Below are 17,968 nucleotides of genomic sequence, written 5' to 3'. Positions count from 1 at the left end.
GATTACATACTTGGCACAGTTCTCTCTTAAGATAAATCCAAAAAAATCTGCACAAATGGTATTTTCCCTCAAATCAAACCCAACGCAACTAAACCTGGAAATCCACGGAACCCCCATCACCCCAGTCATCAAGCACAAAGACCTCGGCGTTATATTCGACCCTAAACTCAGTTTCAAGCACCATGTTGCAGACATTCACAACAAAGTCCAGAGCAAGATGGCTTGCCAAACAACACCTCCTTCATGTCACAGAGCCTGAGTACACACTCCAATACGTATACCGGTTTCTGCAGCCAGTCATCACCTACGAGTCAGAAATCTGGGCATCGGCAACGAAAACCACGCTAAAAACCATTGCATCTGATGAGTACTGGCTTCTTCGGTGGATCCTCTTCAAGCATAAACTGCCACCACTCATACATACTTCAGATATCACCCAACTTCTAAATTACAGAAAAGTCTCCAAACGGATATTTGCCCTCCACTTGCTTGTGACAATTAAAATGATAGCGGGTGAAGTCAATACGCCAAATTTTTGGCAGATGTGCAATTGGAGGATCCCACCAAAACCCTTAAGAGCCCTCCCCTCTCTGCAGTCTGTGGCGTGGAGGCTCAGAATAGGGGATAGATTCCTGCCCATGGAGATGCTCCACAATGTCCAGGAGATGGATGTGGACTACAAAAAGTTCATAGAGGACAAATCGTACAGAAGACGCATCATCAGGGACCAGCTTTCGTCTTCAACCGGGTGACTGCCATCCTCTTTTCATCGCTTTTCATGTGTCTTCATTTCACATGTTAATATTAATTTTATATGTAAAATATGTAATTATACGTTTTATGTCCTAATATATGTTTTAAGTAATTTTTCCTGTATAAGTTATTAAATGTTAAACCCCTAGCATTGTCGCTGTTGTGGGTATTATTGCATCAGGCAATCATGTAACCAATCACTGCCTGCAATAAAGATATATATAATTATTATATGCAATATGTTATTTTTATATATTTATTGTATTTTAGGATCAAAATAATTTTTGGCCATGGATAAATGGCTGAACTTAAATAAGAATAGCAATGACGCAGATAATAATGCTACAAACTCTTCTCAGGCAGGACAAAATATTGAAAAACAGGCATCTTATGTGCGAAAAAGAAAATATGATGAGTCTTTTCTTCAATTTGGTTTTACATTTCAAAATTGTAAGGATAATGAACAACCTCTTTGTTTGATCTGCAATGAATTATTGGCTCCGGAGAGTATGAAACCATCAAAATTAAAAAGACATCTTGAATCAAAGCATGTTTCGTATGTCAATAAACCAAAAGAATATTTTGAAAGACTGTATAAATCTTTAAATGAAGAAAAAAAATCCTTTGAAAAATTTATAACCGTTAGTGAAAAATGTTTACTAGCGTCATATGAAGTTTCATACTGTATTGCTAAAAATAAAAAGCCGTTCACCATTGGAGAAGATCTTGTATTACCTGCTGCTATTAAAATGGTAGAAATACTACATGGAAGTAAATATGGCGATGATATTCGAAAAATTCCTTTGTCGAACGACACTGTCTCGAATAGAATTTCTGATATTAACAAGGACCAATTAGTGCAACTTATTACAAGAATTAAAGAAAGCCCAAAATTTTCAGTTCAGTTGGACGAAACAACTGATATTACTAAATTGGCTCAGTTGTTAGTATATGTCAGGTACGTTTATAAAGAAAGCGTGGAGGAAGAATTGTTATTTTGTCGTCCTATGGAAGACCATACTACAGGGAAAGACATATATTGTAAAGTTGACGAATTTTTAAAAACTGAAGGTTTAGAATGGAAAAATTGCTGTGGAATATGCACAGATGGTGCAAGAGCGATGACCAGCAAAAATTTTGGTTTTAAATCATTTTTTCAAGCTGCTCATTATGATCATATAACTGTTACTCACTGCCTTATTCACCGAGAGGCCCTTGCAGCAAAAAAATTAGCACCAGAATTGAACGATGTGCTTCAGGATGCTGTTAAGATTATAAATTTTATTAAGAGCCATGCCCTTAACAGCCGCTTATTTTCAAATCTCTGTAAGGATACGGATTCCAACTACACAACTTTATTATTACATGCAGAAGTAAGATGGTTGTCAAGAGGTCAAAGTTTAAGAAGATTATTGCTATTAAAGGACGAGATCGAAATATTTTTAACCGAACGAAAATGTGAACTTGCTGCTTTTTTCAAAATGACTTATGGCTATCCAAGCTATGTTATTTGTCAGATATTTTTGCGAAATTAAATGATCTCAACTTGTCTCTCCAAGGAAAAAATTGCGATATATTTACTTTGAATGATAAAATTGAAAGTTTTATCAAAAAGATCAACATTTGGAAAAGTAGGGTAGAAAATTATTCGTTCGAAATGTTTTCCAGTGTTGACAATTTTATAATCGAGAAAATTCATTGTAAAACATTTATTGCAAAAATTATTGTAGGTCACTTAAAAACGCTAGAAACACAGTTCCGTACATATTTTATATTAAATATTGATTTCCAAAAAAATAGTTTGGATTCAAAAGCCGTTTTGGATTGGCTTAAGTGAGATTGATCACCTGCCACTTAAAGCTCAGGAGGAATTTGCTGAGCTTTCGAGTGACTCAAACTTAAAACTACAATTTCAAAAAAAGTCCTTGACTGAATTCTGGATCGGAACTAGAACTGAATTTCCCACAATCGCTGATATGGCGTTAAATGTACTTCTGCCATTCAACACCACATATTTATGTGAAGTTACTTTCTCAGCTTTAACACATATTAAATCCCAGTATCGTTCAGCGCTAAAAAATGTTGAAGAGGTCTTACGTCCAGCAGTGTCAAACATTCCACCAAGATTTAATTTGTTATGCAATAAAAAACAGGCACATCCATCTCATTAAATTTTTTACTTTAATTTTAATTTAATACTTACCACTCAACGACTGCGTTCGAATATACTCGAGCGAACTAAGACGGTCAGAATCCGCTTTTATTTATGTTATTGCAAAAAATGCAATTGATGAAAAATAGGGCATATAATTTTTGTAACTATAATAAATACAATTTTACAATTTTTTGTGCAAATTTTTAATTTTAGATTTTTGTATGTTTCAAAATGAATTCTAAAACTATATATTTTCATATGTATATGTATATTGTTACCTAATAAATAAATCATCAAAAAATATTAATTTATCTTTCTTTTATATTTATATGGGGTCGCCAAGAAACTCGCAATCATAAATGGGGTCGTGAATGAAAAAAGTTTAAGAAGCCCTGAACTAAATGAATATTTTGCATCGAAATTCACACATGAGGAGTTATTCAGCGAGGGGAATGCCAGAGGTGTATTCAACTCTGGCAGTAAGCTAGAGAATCTTGTAATAACTGAGAGTAAAGTGGAGGAGAAATTGTTGAAGATAAACACAAGAAAGGCACCTGGGTTGGATGGGATCTATCCAGTTATATTAAAGGAGGTAGCAAAGGAAGTAAGCAAACCCTTAGCCATAATTATGAGAGCTTCCTTGGACTCAGGGGAGGTACCCATGGACTGGAGATGTGCAAATGTGACCCCAATTCACAAAGGAGGATCAAAGGTTGACACAAGTAATTATAGACCTGTGAGTTTAACTTCTGTTCCCTGAAAATTAATGGAGGCACTGGTTAAAGAAGCACTGCAGGATCATCTAGACAAGACTTCAGTTATAGCTCGGACACAGCATGGTTTTGTTAAGGATAGCGTGATGCAGTCACAAAATAACTGGATGCAGGGAATAACTTTGATATTATATAATTGGATCTTAGAAAGGCTTTTGATACTGTTGCATATGGAAGACTGCTGCACAAATTGGAGCAGTGTGGCATTGGAGGCAAATTGCTGCTATGAATAAAGGGGTGGTTGAGGGGGAGAAGACAGAGAGTGGTAATCAATGGACACTGCTCATCGTGGACTAATGTTAGTGGAGTCCCTCAGGGTTCAGTATTGGGTCCTTTATTGTTTTCTGTATTTATAAATGATATTGATGATGTTATATCAAGCTTAATGTCCAAGTTTGCAGACGATACGAAGGTTGGCAGGGTTGTGAAGGACACTACTGACACTATGCTGCCGCAACAGGATCTGGAAAGGTTGAGCAGATGGGCTGAGAGGTGGCAAATGAAGTTTAACATTGACAAATGTAAAGTACTACATATGGGAAACAGCAACCCCAGAGCAACGTATCAACTCTGTGGTACTACACTGACAGTTGTAGAGAATGAAAGGGACCTTGGGGTGGTTGTGCAGGCAGATATGAAGTTCTCTGAGCAGTGCAGATGGTCTGCAAGAGTAGCTCATGGTGTATTGTCAATGATATATAGGAATTTTTCTAGCAGGGATAAGGAGGTGACTATTCCCTTGTATAAGGCAATGGTCAGGCCACACCTAGAGTACTGTATACAGGTCTGGAGGCCTCATTTCAAGAAGGATGTAGAGATGCTGGAACGAGTACAGAGAAGGGCAACAAGATTAGTGAATGGAACAAAGGGGTGCTCTTACGAAGAAAGGCTTAAGTTTTGCAAATTACAGTGTCTGGAGACTAGGCACCAACGAGGTGATCTTGATCACCTCGTTGGTGCCTAGTCTCCAGGTGATCTTGATCACCTCGTTGGTGAGCAAGACCGTGATCCCATCAGCATTGAGCATGCTCAATGCTGATGGGATTCTTCCTCTTGCTCAGAATAATCACCTGAGAGGCATAAATTCAAATTGAGGAAAGACAGATGTAGCATAGATGTGCGGAAATTTGCCTTTAGCCAGCGGGTGGTTGGTAGGTGGAACAGACTTCCATCCCTTGTCGTGGAAGTTGATAGCCTAAATAAGTTTAAGGCTCAGCTGGACAGGTATTTCGAACGAACAGAGGGGTGAAGTGGAAGTGGTTATTTTTTATTTATTTATTTTACTTTATTTTTTTTTGGCTGATGCTGCATAAGCTTGCTTTCTTGCATCAAATGCCTCTACTAATGCTAATGCTAAGAGGAAAAGAGTGGGGGAAAGAACTGAACCTTGAGGGACACCGGCATTAATGGAGAATTTAGAAGACAGAGAGCCATCTACCATCACCCTCATTGAGAGATCAGAGAGAAAACTGGATAACCAATTGCTAAAAACAGTTGGCAAACCATAAGATGGAAGCTTGTTTAGAAGACCTTTATGCCAAACACGATCAAAAGCCTTTGAGATGTCTACAGCAACTACTTGTTTGTTTGTTATTTGGTTTTTAGGAGCATTAGCAACTAAGGCCATATTGCTCCGGGAAATGCGGTGGTCATTCCCTGACCTTTCCGCATCCTCCGTATTTGGTGGTGACGGGCTCGAACCCCGGTCTAATCAAGAAGCGTGTGCTATGCACTGCTGCTCCTTCCCACCTGGCTACGGAGGCGCCTCGCAACTACTTGTGTTTCACCGAACCTTTCCATTGAATTAGTCCATAAATGGATAACATAAGCCAGAATATCACCAGTGGATCGACACTGACGGAATCCATACTGGCGATTGTTGATCAGACGGAAGGTTTCTAGGTAGTTTAAAATTTGGCGGTTAATTGATTTCTCCATTACTTCAGAAAGAGTAGAAGTAATTGCAATGGGACGATAATTGGATGGGAGGGATTTGTCACCCTTTTTAGGAACTGGCTGGATGTGAGCAAATTTCCAAGCAGAAGAAAAAACACCTTTGGAATAAGAAAGTGAAAAAAGGTGGCAATGAATAGGAGTAAGTTCAGGAGCACAGGTTTTGAGAACAAGTGGAGAAATACCATCAGGACCTGGAGCTTTCTTAGCATCAAAATTCGTCAAAATCCTTCTGACATCCTTTTGACGGAAGACCACAGGAGGCATTGAATGGAGCTTGTTGGGAATAGTGGGAGGTGTTTTACCAAGATCGTTAATGCATGAGTTGAAAGAAAAATAGGATGCTAGCAGGTCAGCTTTATCCTTGGCTGTAGTGACAGCAGAACCATCTGGTTTGGACAGAGGAGGGAGCAGACATGGGAAAAAGTTGCGGCCAATAGCTTTGGCAAGAGACCAGAATGCTCGGCTACCATTAGGGCAAGAAGCAAGTTTTCTGCTCTTAGCCTGTTCAAACTCTAGTTTGGACTGGTTAATAACTGCTTTACAATTGTTGCGAGCTTTGGTGTAGGTAGAAAATGAAACTGAAGAATTAAAAACAAGCCAATTATGATATGCAACATTCTTCTCTTGAACAGCCTTAGCACATTTATTGGAAAACCAAGGTTTAGATAAAGGACGAGATTTTAAAGTGCAGTGTGGGATAAAGGATTCCATTCCTACAAGAATAATTTCACTGATACGATCTGAGCAAACGTTGACATCAGAACTTTTGAAACAGTAATCCGACCAAGGAAAAGAAGAAAAGAATTCTTGCAGGTCATCCCATTTTGCATTCTTGTAATGCCAAACAACACAAGGTTGGGAATAGCCGTGAGATAAAGGTTCCATTGGAGGCAATCACCAAGTTGTGATGTGAAGTGCCTAAAGGACCTCTCACTTCGACCGTGTGCTTAGAAGGATTGTTTGTGAGAAAAAGATCAAGCGTATTGGCTGTATGATTAGGATTGTCCTGTATTCTTGTAGGTAAATGAAAAATGTATGCAAGATCATTAGTAATTGCAAAAGCCTCAGCATCTCGACCAGCTGGGTCGGTGTGACTAGAAAACGGAAGCCAGCTGGAGTTGTGACATTAAAATCACCAAGGAAAATTACCTCACTGTTAGGAAAGTTGGACTGCAGAAAGTTGGAGGAAGGCAAGTTGCAAAGAGAGGAAGTCAAAGAGCTCCAAATGATTAGTGGAGTTGGGAGAACGGTAGAGACAACAGATGAATTTGACACAATGAGGTAGAGAGATTTTAAGCCAGAGAAGATCAAAGAGAGGAGATTCCAAATTGCCAAGTCTCTGACTGGGAATATCAGAATGGACATATCCACAAGTACCACCTTTGAGGCGAAAAAGAATCATACAGCGAATAATTTGGGCATCTGAGATGAGCAGTAGTTGAATCAACCGATAACTGAGATTCTGTCAGAAAAAGTACATGGGGTTTGGCAGACTACAAGTGGAAATGGACAACATTTAGATTAGAATTCAGACCAAGTATATTTGTGAAATGAATTAGGAAGTGCTTGGGAGGTTTAGATCTTTTCACAGATAAGCTTGCTCTATCATGGTGTATTCAATAGTAAGAAAAAGTGGGTGTGACATGCTGTATGAAGTAATGAAATTTTTGGATATATCGTACACATGGTAAGAATATACCCAAATCCTTGACATAACGCGGCCTCGACAATGCTCCCCGCATACACACTACTCGGACTCCCTCCAGTCACTAGCTGGCAGAGTAGAGGTAGCAAGATTATACACTGGCTGATCCGGAAGCCTCCTAGAGAGTTACCAATAGGTTCGGTCCGGTGTACTAACTAGCGGCCGGCCTGCGAACACCGTTTTAGAGCTGTACCCTCGAAATGTAAGGAAGATTGGATCTAACCACGATGTTCATCATAACCTCAATAGTCATACTGCATGATGGAACAGATGGGGAAATGTTGACCGGAACTTAGATCTAGAGACTAAACATAGGTTTCACCACTTCAAGCCTCCAATAAGCAAAGTGGTGGTATTGCACCGGTTGATGAGAGTCATTTACCACCTAGTACTGCCTGGTAACATAGGGGGGGCGGCGTTCCTCCATGTGGTGTGGCCGCCACACCTCGACCCCTGCTTATGTTGGTTCACACCTGGATGGTCACCCACCATATACTTGTGCATGGAGGTTATACCCAGGATTACTAACAGTCCCACCATCGTGAAGGCGGCAGCAGAGGATTTGGCTGTCACAGACCGTCCGGACTTTGCCGAAATTGGGTCCACTTGACTTGAGTGTTACCCGAATATCAGTTCCATCAGTGTTTTAGACTCACAGGTAGCAAGTACAACTTGTCTGGCATATCTGAGAGAATGTTTGTGACAACCTCAAGGACAAAGTTACTGAATAATTTCTGTTAAACTAAATGTCTGAAGATTAAATGAAGTAGGTACTTCACTCTATGACTCTGACAGTCATGTATAATGTTCTCGATAATCTTGATGACATTCCATCAAACTCAACTTTTTTTCAAAGTCTTGAAAACAAACACCAAATAGTGTTTGCAGTTGTATTGTTTTACTAGTTAATTAATTAATTAAACTGCTTTATTGCTGCTAAGTACGGTACATGTACTAGTGACAATAATTCTCATCACTGCTACATGGCCAGGAGTTTTACATTATATATGTGATTAAATTGGCAAAAATTGCACTTACTTGGGAAATTATGAGTTACACAAAATTAAGGACGTCTCTGTAACCAGGTGGGAAGGAGCAGTAGTGCGTATCACATGCTTCTTGATTAGACCAGGGTTCGAGCCCATCACCACCAAATACGGAAGATGCAGAAAGGTCAGGGAATGACCACCACATATCCCGGAGCAATATGGCCTTAGTTGCTAATGCTCCTAAAAACCAAAACAACAACAACACTAAATTAAACATGTAAAAATGAAATTATAATAATAGGAAAATAGAAAGAGGAACTGCACGTCGTAACCCAGTTTGGATGAATTTATCCCAGTTCCACAGAGGAACTAGTAGTTGTTGGTGACTCTATTGTCAGGGAAATGGAGAACATGCTTTGTAAAAAAGATAGGTGGAACAGGACCAGGGTATGTCTGCCAGGGGCAAAGGTTGATAATGTTGTAGAGCGGATATCATCTTTTAAGGGCACAAAAGGTGATATTGTTGTACACGTTGGCACTAATGATATTAAGAGCAGGAGACCGGCAGAATTATTTAACAAGTACAGGTCACTGTTGATTGAAAAAAACTGTGAATTAGGGTTGAATTTGAAAGTGTCTGCAATTCTGCCCAGACACGATAGGAGGGAGTATATGATGAGAGCCTTGTCGATCAATTCAGCCCTGGAAAGATTGTGCAAGGCTCAAGAGGTAGATTTTTTTCAGCCTGGTCTGTACTTGTTAAAGACTGCTTCTACAGGGATGGGATACACTTAAATAGAAAGGGTGCAGGAATATTTGCTGATGCTATCGTGGCAGTGTTAGGTGGGTCAGAAAACTGCTAGCTTGGGGGGGGATACAAGTATTAATAGATTAACAGTAGCCACTGGCAGAGAATATTTCAGAGACTGCTGGGAGTCATTGTGGTACAAGTAAATACGTGGGTTGAGTTAGGGTAGCTAAGAATAGGAACAGGTGCATATATACTTGCGTGTACACCAGTGCTAGGAATTTGGTAAATAAATTTGATGAATTTGAGGTGTTGCTCAAAACATCAACGGCAGATATTGTTGGGATATCAGAGACGTGGTGTCACAGATATAAGGAATGCAGAGCTGGAATTTGGGGAGTACAATGTGTACAGAAAGGATAGGAAGGGAGGAGGGGTTATGCCATTAATTAAGAAACTCATAAAATCCAAGGAAGTGAAGCCAGTCAACATCGCTGGACAGTGCAGTGTCGAGTCAGTTTGGTGTGACATAAGCATTGGGAGATCAAAATTGAGAGTAAGAGTGTGCTATAGGCCTAATGACTCTGATGAGTATAATAAGAAACTGTACAGGGAAATAGAGTGGGCCATTAAATCAGAGAGTCTTATAATGGGAGATTTTAATCTCCCAGATATTGACTGGAATTTTTGGGTTGGTCACTCACACACTAGCAAGGCTTTTGTGAATTTATTGGATGATTTTCTTCATCAGCATGTTTGGGAGGCAATTAGAGGGAGTAATACTCTTGATCTGTTTATCAGTAGTGATTCTTCATGCATTAAGAATCTGCAGATAAAGGAACCACTAGGTGGCAGTGATTGCAGTGTGCTGAAGTGGGATTTACTCAAAGAGGTAACTGCCATCAGGAGTAAAGGGAAGGGTTTTTGCTTTCGTAAAGGCGACTACGATGGTCTGAGACAGTATTTAAATTCTATACAGTGGGACCAACTGATGATGTTACCAACAGGAAATTCAAAATGGGAAACATTCAAAGAACTTATCTTGGAAGCTACTAGGCTCTACATACCAACTAAGAAATATTGTTCAAGGTTTAGGCCTAAATGGATGTCAGATGAACTAATGAGACATATGGCAGAGAAGAAAAATGCATGGGATACATATAAATTAGTGATATGGAAGCATATGATAGATATAAGCTGATCTGTAACCAAGTCACAAAGGAGATTAGGCAGGCAAAGGTAGCTTATGAGAAATCCTTGGCAAAGGATGCAAATAAAAACAGAAAAGAGTTCTTTACCTATGTAAACTCTAGAAGGAAAGGGATGAATCAGATTGGTCTACTGGATATTGATGGTTCAACAGTTGAGGATCCTGCTCAGGTGGCTAACAAACTAAACTAGTATTTCGCATCTACATTCACACATGAGGAGTTATTCAGAAAGGGGAATGCCAGAGGTGAAGTAAACTTGGTAGTGAGCTAGATGATTTTGTAATAACTGAGAGGATAGTGGAGGAGAAATTGTTGAGGATAAACATAAAAAAGCACCCTGGGTGGATGGGATCTATCGAGTTATATTAAAGGGGGCAGCAAAGGAAGTAAGCAAACCCTTAGCCATAATTATGAGAGCTTCTTTGGATTCGGGGAGGTAACCATAGACTGGAGATGTGCAAATGTGACCCCAATTCACAAAGGAGGATCAAAGGCTGACACAACTAATTATAGACCTGTGAGTTTAACTTCTGTACCAGGAAAATTAATGGAAGCACTAATAAAAAAAAGTACTACAGGATCATCTGGACAACACTTCAGTTATAGCGTGGACACAGCATGGTTAAGGGACACAGCAACCACAAAAGAACTGGATGCAGGGAATAACTTTGATATTATATATTTCGATCTTAGAGAGGCTTTTGATACTGTTGCGCATGGAAGACTGCTGCACAAATTGGAGCAGTGTGGCATTGGAGGCAAATTGCTGCTATGAATAAACGGATGGTTGAGGGGGAGAAGACAGAGAGTGGTAATCAATGGACACTGCTCATCGTGGACTAATGTTATTAGTGGAGTCCCTCATAGTTCAGTGTTGGGTCCATTATTGTTTTCTGTATTTATAAATGATATTGATGATGGTATATCAAGCTCAATGTCAAGTTTGCAGACGATACAAAGGTTGGCAGGGTTTTTAAGGACACTACTGATGCTATGCTGTTGCTGCTGTAACAGGATCGGGAAAGGTTGAGCAGATGGGCTGAGAGGTGGCAAATGAAGTTTAACATTGACAAATGTAAAGTACTACATATGAGAACCAGTAACACCACAGCAACGTATTAACTCTGTGGTACTACACTGACAGTGGTAGAGAATGAAAAGGACCTAGGGAGTAATTGTGCAGGCAGATATGAAGTTCTCTGAGCAGTGCAGACGGGCTGCAAGAGTAGCTCATGGTGTCTTGTCAGATTGGTCTACTGGATTCCTATATAATGATATATAGGAATTTTTCTAGCAGGGATAAGGAGGTGATTATTCCCTTGTATAAGGCAATGGTCAGGCCACACCTAGAGTACTGTATACCGCTCTGGAGGCCTCATTTCAAGAAGGATTTAGAGCTGCTGGAACAAGTACAGAGAAGGGCAGCAAGATTAGTGAATGGAACAAAGGGTTGCTCTTGTGAAGAAAGGCTTAAGTTTTGGAAATTACAGTGTCTGGAGACTAGGTATTGGCGAGGTGACTGATAGAGGTGTATAAAGCCTTGAATTGTTTGAACATGCTCAATGCTTGTGGAATTCTTCCTCTTGCTCAGAATAATCACCTCGAGAGGGCATAAATTCAAATTGAGGAAAGACAGATGTGCAGAAATTTGCCTTTATCCAGCGGGTAATTGGTTAGTGGAACAGACTTCCATCCCTTGTTGTGGAAGTTTTAAATAAATTTAAGGCTCAGCTGGACAGGTATTTCGAACGAACGGAGGGGTGAAATGAGTTTTTTTTTTTGGCTGATGCTGCATAAGCTTGCTTTCTTGCATCATATGCCTCTACTAATGCTAATGTAATCCACTCGAGGAGCATGTGACAGTATTGGTAGTCAGTAGCCGTTTTCTGTAGGTTGACTCCAAGACGGAGCAGATCTTGAATTTTGGGGAGTGCCTGGGTTGATAGGAACCGACTACCCATTTTCAGCCATTTGTATTTGAGGATTAGTGTGAGCTCTGACCTCAAGGATGGCAGAGGATTGTGCCACTGACAGAAATCCCAGATGTTTTGGGCATTTATGACTCCTGTGTACATTTTTGATGTAGTCATTAAACTCGGGAGCCTGGGTACATTTAGTTGCTCAGCCATGTCAATTGTTCTCAATTGAGGGGGTCGGCGATGCTTATTTGTGGCCCATTTCAGGGTCCAGTATTCACACAAGAACACCGGTTTTTGAAGTGAGAGCGACACAGATGCCCATATTTCAGCAGCGTATAAAATAACTGGATAAACAGTGGTTTGAAGATATCTGGTAGTGGTTGCGGCATCATTGGAATGAACTAAGTGTTGCTTCGCTTTCCAGCGTAGGGTGTTAAATCGCTTCCGGAAGTATTCTTCGTGAACATTAAATTTCAGCTTCGGATCAAAATAGACACCGAGATCCTTATGGGAGGTAACCACTGGGATGAGAGTACCCAAAACTGATGGCTGAATTACTGTTGGTTGCTGTTTCAATGAGTAGATCATTATTGCAGATTTTGAAGGGTTAAGGTTTAATCTAAACATCTTCAAGTAAGTTGAAAAACATAAAAAGGCACCCGGGGTGGATGGGATCTATCGAGTTATATTAAAGGAGGCAGCAAAGGAAGTAAGCAAACCCTTAGCCATAATTATGAGAGCTTCTTTGGATTCAGGGGAGGTACCCATAGCCTGCAGATGTGTAAATGAAAGAGTGATCAAGTTCTCTGTGATTGAAGGTGTAATTGCCATTGAGTTTGCAGACTGTGGGATTAAAGTAAGAAACTTTATATCGTCGGCATATATTAGAGCATCATCACGGGGACTCATGAAAGGAATTAGAATGGCTGAGAAGAGAAGGCCAGACAGGACGCCACCTTGTGGGACTCCTGCATTGATTTTTCTTGTAAAGTGGGTCTTCTTCATTGTGAAGTGGACACTTCTATTCTTCAATAAGGCGGTGAAGAAAGCTAGTAGGTCTCCATTAATCCTGAAGAAGAATTGCAGAAGACTGAGAAGGGCTGTGACATCTAGGCTGTCAAAAGCAGCTTCAATATCGGTGTACCCAATAGCTAATTCAGATTTAGTTTCGAAGGCTTGAAGAATTGATTGTGCAGCCATGAGGTTTGTTATGGTGGATCTATTTGTGACTGCAAAATGGAACTGTTTTAACTTCTGTGGCATCAGCTGTTTGTTTAACTGGAAGGAGTACCTTTTCAAGAAGTTTGAGGAGGGTGTACAAAGTTGAGATTGGTCTGAAATCTTTTAGGCTTGTTGTCGCTTTAACCTTAGGCAGTGGCCTCACAGAGTATTCATTCCATTGAGCAGGGAAAACTCGTGTGGAAAGAACAGAGTTGTAGATTTGAGTTTTTGTAGTTGCAGAGTTGTACTTAGGATACCAAAGTACCTAGTAGCTTGGCATTATATACCAGCCTCCGTAGCCGATTGGTCAGGAGTGGGAGTGCAGTAGCACACGCTCTTTGAGTAGACTGGGGTTCAAGCCCCTGACTGCTGAATACGGTCGATCTGCCAACCCACACTGGACCAGCGTGGCAGATTATGGTCCTCGGCATGAATTGTTGAGGAGGCTTCCATCGTGCAGTGGGTTGATGATAATGGCTGCACTTTACCTTTTTTATATTGCCAAAATGGTTGAGTACATTTTCAGACTTGAGTGGTTAGACACAGTATAACCTAGGAAAATGAGCTACATAGTAGCTCAGCTGGTTGAAAATGAACTACAAAGTTGATTTGGAAACGTCATTGTCATTAGAGTAAGACTGTAATGGTTGAGTATAGATCTTATTTCATTTACTCTTTGGGTATTAAATGTATTAGAAATCAATCGATAACCAATAAATCTCACAATTTAAGTGAAACTTTACATGGAGTTAAGTATGTATTATGTAGTAATTTTGATTTAGTGATGTATATGTAATGAATTGCAAAGAAAGGCATTTATTATTGTTGAGTAAATGTATTGAAACAGTTATGTGTAAATATGGCCACCACAGTAGAAGACCTTTAACCCAAATGGTTACATTTTGAGATTCAGTTGAATGCAATCATGAGGCCTATATGTGTGTTTAAAAAAAGATATATTTATTAACTGCCCATCACTGTAATGTACAGTTAATGCAGAGATCTTAAGTTACTTGTGTGATGGTTGTGTTTTGTTTTATAAAAAAGGCAATTGACTAGTAAAGGACACTGCCAATACTTACAAGCTCCAGTAGTGTCCTTTCTTCTTAGTTAATTAAGTATGACTGTCCTTATATCTTCCTCTTTCAACAAATTAAAAAAAAAAAATTGCATTGTATTTTGATTCTGATTCATAAATTTTGAGCATAGTTTCCTTGACTGAACATTTCTTTCTTTCATAAATGCTTTATTTTAAAACATTTTTTTTTTCTTTCCCTTAGACTAGAATCCATGCTACTTAGTAACTCCCAAAGTTACAGTCTCAGACAACAAAGAAACTGTTTAAAATCATCAACTGCCAACTCAAATTGCACATTAAACAAGTGATTTAATCACCTCAATCATCAAGAGGATTCCTATCAAATTAATTGTAAGCACTTTAGATTTTTTTAAGTTGTTTTCAAATTGTCTGATTTTTTTTGTGGTAAATAATATTTAATATCATGATGGGATGCTATAATAAGTATTATTTTTAATTAATGGCCATCCATACTTCTATTTTCATAATAACTATTCTTCCATATGACATAAATTGTAGTTGCCCTCTAATGCCATTTATACCCTTCAGCAAAGCTTGAAGAACAATAGATGAAGACAGAGCAACAGAACCATAATAGCAAAATTATTTTGCATTTTTGGGAGAGACTATGCACATAGCTGGACCACATAGCTAGGAGAAAGGCATTCTCAGGGTTTCTGACTATTTTGTCAGAGCTTGTGGTATAGTGTTAGTATTAGCTTTGTTGTTCTTTGCTATTTGCAGTTGTATTGGTAGGACTAATATATGAACAGAAAGCTGAGAAGAGAAGTGATACAAGAGGCAAGCTATCTATTCTGGGTGTAGGAAATAGCCCTTATAATTTTTCTGGGAAATTCATAATCAGATATGATTTACACAGAATATTTCTCTTAGTAGCTTTGTAGGAAAGTAATTGATTAAAAATGCTAATTCGCATATGCTTTTTTTTTTATTATTATTGAAGGCTGTTCATAGAGAGGACTCTAAAAGCAACTCCACCCCATTCAAGTTTCTTGATCATGCCTGAGTTTCCCGTGTGTGTGTGTGAAACTATGTGGTTCAGACATTTGTAGAGCCTTCCAAAAGCACAAGACAGTTTTGCTGCCTTATCTTTATCCCATTCTTCAAGCTGTGCTGAAGTGGATTAAGTATTTGCAATGTGATGAAAATTGATAACCAGATATGATTATACATAACATAAAAAAAAAAAAAACTTCATTTATCCATTTTTTCTAATAGTTTTGTCCAAACTTTCATTAAATTCATTCAAACTACTCACTTCCACAACACTAATTGGAAATTTCTTAATATAATTTTTCAGTTGAATTTTATCAATATATTAAAATGTGTCAATATATTTTAGATTGAAACATTTCATTTTATTGCATTTATTCTAAACTACAAATGCATATGTGCCCTTGCCATTCATACTTTGATCATTCATAAAAAAATTTTATAGGTAATGCCTCACCAACTGCGTATTTCCTATTTGCTATCTTATTATTCAGGGATTTTATTTTAATAAAGATAACTTGATTTTAATTAAGATATTAGTGGCATACAAAAGGATCCATGTAAGCACCCAGTACCTTTCAACTTTATGCTATAGAAAAATATATTAAAATGAATTGAGCATATGATTATTATATATTTAAGTACTCATATATATTTTTTTGATTTTTATATATTTAAGTGCCCATGTTTATAGTTTAATATCAGTGCCCTCACTTACATAGTTCAACAAAAAATTAGGAAAAGTTCCATAGTATTTTATTGTGAGCAAAGGTTACAGAATGTTTTCAAAAAAACATTACTACAGAACTATAACTGTTAACTTTAAAATTGATAAAATCACAAATTCTCTTTAGTAAAGAATTCATCTAAATTGCTCAGAAAGATTTTTATAGGTCTTCACATAAAAAATTCACTAGCAGTCTTTTAATTTGCTTTGTGATGATGCACATTGTCTAATTGAAACAGCTGAGTTCCAGACTTCTCCTTCTGTTTTTTAATAGTAAAGGATGACATATCTTTCTCAGCAGCATCAATATAGCCAATTTCATTTAGACAGCCCCACTCCACCATGCATTGATTTGGTTTCGACTGCCTTTGAGGCAATTTCTGAATGTGAACAAACAATTTTCCTCATATGATTTGTGCTGCACAAACATCTCTTTTTTTTTTTTTCTGTTACTTCATTTAAAATGTGACTGATTACTTCAAATTACTCATGAACATCATAAAACATCCCTATTTTCATCTTTAGTACAGTGCCAGATCTCATTTGACTTGCTCCAAATTTCAGTTTCTCTTTTTCTATGTGTAATTTTTAAAGCCTATTGTGATGTTAGCAACAAACTGTTCATAGTATAGCAGTTTTGCCATCTGCCTAAAACTGTTCTTGAGCTAATGGAGGGCTACCAGCTTTTGTTCTTGTTTGGCTAGACGTACTAGTTAAATGACTGCTGTTGGGAAACATTTTACGATGTTGACTCTAGCCTGGCCAATTGCAAAATAAAATTCATCACTTACAGCCGCCTTCTGTCAAGGTTTTATACTAAATTTCTTAATAAATACACCAGTTAAACAGGCTACTGCAAATTGATTTTCCATCCCTGACCACGATTACTACACAAATTTCCATTGTGTAGTAATAGCCACTTCAAAGTTTGAAATTTTAGATTTTTCCAAGATTTGTATGAGTTTTTGAGAATCATCTATAACTTCTATAAATCATCTATTCACAGTAAAATTTTTATTCTCAATTATATCCTCCATCATGAGAGTTTAAAAATTTTTAATGTAAGTGCAAAGGGTTGGGTGCATTTATGTGATTAATTTAAGGCAGGAAAACCTAGTGAGAGAAGTAGTTGATATATACCTGTACATATAGATAAAGAAAGTGAAAAGACTTTGCTTATTATTAGAGGCACTTCAGCTAGAATATCATATTCAGCAGTCTGAGATTAGCCATAATACACAAAAGAAGACTATGTCATCATTCCATATATATTGTGACAATGAGCACTGCTTCTTGGCACAATGTGTATGGAATGGTGATGTATTCCTTCTTTTAGTTGAGCAGCTAAGGAAGTTTTTGCATCATTTTAGCCATACCTATTCAACTTTTGTGGCAGAAGTATATCTGTAACAGATTTTCTAAAAAGGTGATTTTTCTGCATTTCTTAGTGTTTTGTTATGAATTTAGATATTTTTATTCTGAATATAACCTTAGTTCCTACATAGTATCAATGGTTTGCCCAGAAAATTTGCACTGATACTATATCAGATTCATTAAGAATGTTTAACTTCTGTACAGAATAGGGCATTACTCTTTGCTTTGGAAAAATAAGCTAAAAATCAAAAATTAAATATTTCATAGTGTACATTTCAATGTCTGTCTTTTGTGGTTAGTGTCATTAACCCAAATCAAGAACTAAATATTTAGTCACCCATCGTA

At 38.1% G+C, this 17,968-nt stretch overlaps 1 protein-coding gene across 2 annotated transcripts in view; it reads left to right on the top strand.

Moving 5' to 3' along the window:
• The window catches only part of LOC150084582 (uncharacterized), a 214,045-nt gene extending 199,192 nt beyond the window's left edge, over positions 1-14,853 (top strand). For both annotated transcript variants that reach the window (XM_090375340.1, XM_090375339.1), the window contains exon 6: positions 14,711-14,853. The gene's annotated coding sequence lies outside the window, so the exon portion shown is untranslated. The remainder of the gene's footprint in view (positions 1-14,710) is intronic.
• Positions 14,854-17,968: the final 3,115 nt, after the last annotated feature.

The sequence above is a fragment of the Mastigoproctus giganteus genome, chromosome 6 (assembly GCF_048544385.1).
Source record: "Mastigoproctus giganteus isolate SK-2022 chromosome 6, ASM4854438v1, whole genome shotgun sequence".
Taxonomy (NCBI): domain Eukaryota; kingdom Metazoa; phylum Arthropoda; class Arachnida; order Uropygi; family Thelyphonidae; genus Mastigoproctus; species Mastigoproctus giganteus.
This window is presented reverse-complemented; position numbering and strand designations above follow the sequence as displayed.